This window comes from Vigna unguiculata, chromosome 10 (assembly GCF_037176805.1).
Source record: "Vigna unguiculata cultivar grain cowpea cultivar isolate G323 ecotype 2 chromosome 10, ASM3717680v1, whole genome shotgun sequence".
Taxonomy (NCBI): Eukaryota; Viridiplantae; Streptophyta; class Magnoliopsida; order Fabales; family Fabaceae; genus Vigna; species Vigna unguiculata.
The window spans coordinates 40,417,502-40,422,848 of record NC_140801.1 but is presented as its reverse complement, the minus strand read 5'-3'; the positions used below and the strand labels follow the sequence as shown (position 1 = coordinate 40,422,848).

General features: G+C 30.7%; 1 pseudogene; it reads left to right on the top strand.

The window, feature by feature from the left end:
- The first annotated feature begins 3,568 nt into the window (after positions 1-3,568).
- LOC146883196 (secreted RxLR effector protein 161 pseudogene) lies at positions 3,569-3,958 on the top strand (annotated as a pseudogene).
- The last annotated feature ends 1,389 nt before the right edge of the window (positions 3,959-5,347 follow it).

Sequence of the window (5,347 nt, the reverse complement as noted above, 5' to 3'; positions counted from 1 at the left end):
AAAAAATCAAGTTCCTTGGATGCTTTTAAGTCTTCCAAAGCTACTATTGAGTTGAAAACAAGAAAGAAGATAAAATGTGTAAAGTCTGACAAAGGTGGAGAGTATTATGACAGATATGATGAGACTGGAAGAAATCCTGGACCTTTCGCTAGATTTCTTGATCAATGTAGTATTAAACCTCAGTATACTATACTTGGTACTCCTCAACAAACTGGAGTTGCAGAAAAGAGGAATCACACTCTTTTAGAGATGGTGAGATGCATGTTGAGTCATTCCTCTTTATCGGATTCCCTTTGGGGAGACGCTTTAAGGACTGCTATGTATATTCTTAATAAAGTACCTAGCAAATCTATTTCAAAGACTCCTTATGAACTCATGTCTGGGAAGAAGCCAAGTTTGAGACATTTCCATGTGTGGGGTTGTAAGGCGGAGGTGAGGCCTTATAATCCGTACTTAAAAAAACTTGATCTTCAGACTGTCAGCAACTTCTTCATTGGTTATTGTGTGGCTTCTCGTGGTAGCAGGTTTTACTGTCCTTGAGACGACAAAATTTGTTTTCTTTTTAACTATTATTTATTTATTTATATTATTTTCTATATTATACTAAAAAGATTTGAAACATAATTCTACAATAACATATCACATAACTAAAATATTCACATATACATCTATTTACAATATTGTATGCATCTTATATCCACACCATTGAGTACATCTTATATTTCCTACACTAGAAGAGGGAGGAATGTTATTTATTTACAGTTCCCCCTCATATATTGGCTTTCAAACATGTGGAGGGAAAAGGTTATGGATAGGTAACTCCGATTTGTCCTTCTATGACAATCGGCGCATTGGGAGCAGAGAGAAAAGTAATAGTAGAATTTCATGTTCCCTGAAATGTCACATAATTATTCACTGCATTGGTTTGCCATGCATTCCCCTGAAAAACAACCACAACGTCAGTGAAGAAGGGATCAAGCATGTTGGGAGCAGTCATCTATGATATGGTTATAAAATTTTGTTTTTCACACACAATCATAAAGTAGGGAAGTGAGACAAATATCACATAAAAAAATATACAACATATCATAATAAGATAAAATGAAATGAAAATTCTCCCAAATCCATTTAATTGAATTTTTTCATACTTTATATAGATATTGATTAATTTTGTAGTGACTAGTCAGGATAAATGAGCTCATGGCCAACAAAGTAACTCAAGAACATCTCATCTTGAGTAATACTAACTCGTTTAAATCCCCAAGGTCATACCTCCAACTACAATAATTAAATCTTTATTTATCATAAATTTTATTTCAATATTAAACCATATAATTGTATAAATAAATAAATAGATAGGATCAATTAATAATTAAAATAAGTATAAATAAATAAAAAGGAGCAGTACGTAACTAGAGATAAATATAAATAAGTAAATGAGAGTAAATATAAATTGAATAAATAAGACCAGTGCATAATTGGAGATGAATATAAATAAATAGGAACGGGAACTAAATATAAATTAGAATGAGGTTAGGGACACCTCACTTAAAGGTAAATATAGAAATAAGAATAATTATGAAGAGATGGGAAAAATAAAAGTCAAAAGATAGAATGATAAATGTCTCATCCCCTTACCTTAGTTATTATGGAAAATGAACCATGGTGAATGCACCAAGGTGATATGTAATTTTTTTTTCCTTTGCTACAACGCTCTCACTCTCTTTTATCTTCTTCTTTTCTCTTTCTTTCTTTTTTTCACTGCACCTCGACCCCTGTCTCTTCTCCACTTCCTGCCTTCCAACGTCTTTTTTTTTTGGCTATTTATAGTGGTGGAGTCATGATGGCTATTAGTTTCAATTAAACTAATTATTAATGGTATAGTTGCTCGTTAAGTTACTTATAGATTATTTTTAGAAGATCTTCTCATCACCTCACTAGTTTATCTCTGACATCATATGTTCTGTTTATCATTTTTTTATTATTATTATTATTATTTTGAATAATGATGGTTTAGATGTATCTAAGTACACCATCCATATTGTTATAATTAATATAATTATCCGTTAAGATTTCACCATTAATATTATTTATTATTATTATTATATATATATATATATGTTTTATAGTTATTTTATATTATTATTATTATTATTATTATTATTATTATTATTATTATTATTATTTTATTTAATGATTAACTAACCCCATATATGTATCATAACGCATAGTCATTTATATATATATATATATATATATATGAAATTTTTATATTTTATATTTAATAAAATTATTATAATTATTTAACCATTTTTTTATCCTATAAATTTTTATAATCTTATATTTATATATCTATAGTTTATTCGATTAGATACAACATACATAAAAAAATGTATTAAAATTTTTTTTTAGGTGTTAGCATACTGAAAACATTGTGGTATAAATTTTTAGATGTTGCAGTCCTTCTCACTCAATGCAGGTTATTGAGTTTGATTGTGCGGTATTCTTTGAGGATGTTTTGGACAATGGGAGCAATACACCTCAACCAATCACTCTTAGAGAAGATCGTGTTGTTATTCTTGTGCCATCCATTTATCTTTTTGTAGATAATGTGATTCCAGTTGTCCGTGATGAAAATGAATTTGTTCCAGATCTTGTGGATGCCACATCACTTGAAGTTTCTTTGAGGTGATCTCAAAGAGTACGCAGGTCTTCTATCCTTGATGATTATCTTGTGTATCTTCAAGAGCATGAATATGATCTAAATAATGTTGATGATCCTACTTCTTTTGAAGAGGTTATCTCTAGTTCTCATGGTGATGATTGGTTAAATGCTATGCATGATGAGTTAGCTTCTATGGCTCATAATGATGTTTGGGATCTTGTGGATTTGCCACTAGGTTGTAAACCAGTTGAGTGTAAATGGGTCTTCAAGACTAAGCGTAGTCCAGATGGAAAAGTTGAGACATATAAAGTCAGACTTGTAGCAAAATGCTATACTCAGAGGGATAACATTGATTATAAGGATACTTTCTCACCGGTCTCTACTAAGGATGCTTTTCTTGTTGTTATGGCTTTAGTAGCTCATTTTGATTTGGAGCTTCATCAAATGGATGTCAAAACAACTTTATTCAACGAAGATTTATTTGAAGAAGTGTATATCGTTCAACCTGATGGATTTGCTAAAAAAGGTAATGAGCATTTGGTTTGCAGGTTGAAAAAGTCTATGTATGGACTAAGACAAGCTTCTAGGAAATGGTATTTGAAATTTGATCAGGTGGTCACTTCTTTTGGCTTCAAGGAAAATGCCTCAGATCAATGCATTTACTTGAAGAAAAATGGGAGCCTTTTCATCATTCTTGTCTTATATGTTGATGATATTCTTCTTGCTAGTAGCATTGTTGAAGTTTTGACTGAGACAAAATTTATGTTAAATAGCCACTTTGATATGAAGGATCTTGGTGATGCTTCTGTTGTTCTAGGCATTCAAATCTCTTGTGACAGGTCACGTGGCATTCTTGGATAGTCTCAAAGAGAAAACATTGATAAAGTCCTTAAGAGGTTTAACATGCATTCTTGCTCCTCATGTGCAACACCTGTTCAAAAAGGTGACAAACTCTCTAAATCTCAGTGTCCTCAAAATGATAATGACAGAGTTGAAATGAAAAAAATCCCATATGCTTCCGTTGTTGGTAGTTTAATGTATGCTCAAGTTTGTACTCATCCCGATATTACTTTTGCTGTTAATGCTTTAGGGAGATACTTAAGTGATCCAGGTTTGGATCATTGGAAAGATGTTAAAAAGGTCTTTAGATATTTGCAGGGAACTAAGGATCATATGTTGACCTTTGAGAAGTCTGATCAACTTCAAGTCATTGGTTATTCTGATTCTGATTTTGCTGATTGTCCTGATGACTGGAAATCTACATCCGACCTTATTTTTATGATGGCAGGATGAGCCATTTCTTGGAAGAGTGTTAAAAAAACTCTTACAGCTACTTCCACTATGAAGGCAGAGTATGTTGCTTGTTATGAAGCTACTTGTCTAGCTATGTACCTTAAAAATTTGATTTATGGCTTTCAAATTATTGAAAGTATTTCTAGGCCACTTGTGATATGTTGTGACAACATTGCTATCGTACATTTATCTCAAAACAATAGAAGTTCTACTCGCTCAAAACATTTTGATATAAAATTTCTGTTTGATGGAGAGAAAGTTTTGGATTATCAAACTCGGATTGAGCATACTACTACAGAAAATATGTTAGCAGACTCACTAACTAAAGGCTTATTTGTTGGAGTTTTTCAAAATCATGTAACTCATATGGGTGTGGTTAATTCTTTTGATGTATTGGGTTAGTGGGAGTTTGACATTTACACTTTATATTATTATTATGGTTTTCATGAGATGTAAATTTGTCAATATCGTTACGTCTCTTTCTCTTTCTACATATAGAATTTATGAACCATTTTGGGATCACATATTTATTATGTTTGTTTTTATTTTATATATTATCCATTAATTAAGAAATCTAAGCATATTGTAAGTATCTCTATCGAATATTATGTTTGTGATTCATGTTTATATTTCTTAATTGGTATTTGTACTTATGTTGCAATTGATATAATTAATTTATGGGTTAAATATGTTTTTGGTCCCTTAACTTTCAGTGAAAATTGGAATTAGTCCCTCTCGAAAACCTTGACCCAATTTAGTCCTCCAACTTTACAAATGTTTGGATTTAGTCCGTTTAACAAAATTTTGTTAAGTTTATTTGACATTTCAAACGTATTTCAAGACAGTTTCTTAGCTAACATTGAAGCGGAAATGTGTCAAGCGGGGTAAACAACTCAAATGCTCTCATGAAATGTGTTTAAAACGTTAAATAAACTTTAAAAAAATTGGTTAAAAGGACTAAATTAGGCCAAAGTTTCGAAGATGGACTAAATTCAATTTTCATTGAAAGTTAAGGGACCAAAAACATTTTAACCCTTATTTATTAATGTTAAGTGGGAGAATGTTATATTTTATATAATTTTATTATATAAAATTATTATTCTCTATTTTGTTATTATTATGGATTAACATTAATCAATAAATTAAATTATTTGTTTATATTAATTATATTGCACATAATTTATTATTGTATGGGTAATAAATAATTTTGGGTTTCTGATGAACGATCCGTGATGGGTGGGATTGTTTAGTAAACGGTCTCTAATGTCTGATGGGCTTGAATAATCAAATACTTATTTGCGAGGTCTCTGGTCTTTGCTGATATGATATAAAACTGATACCCCATTAGTCAGTTTTAAAAGTAACAACTTAAAACACTCTTACGTTTAA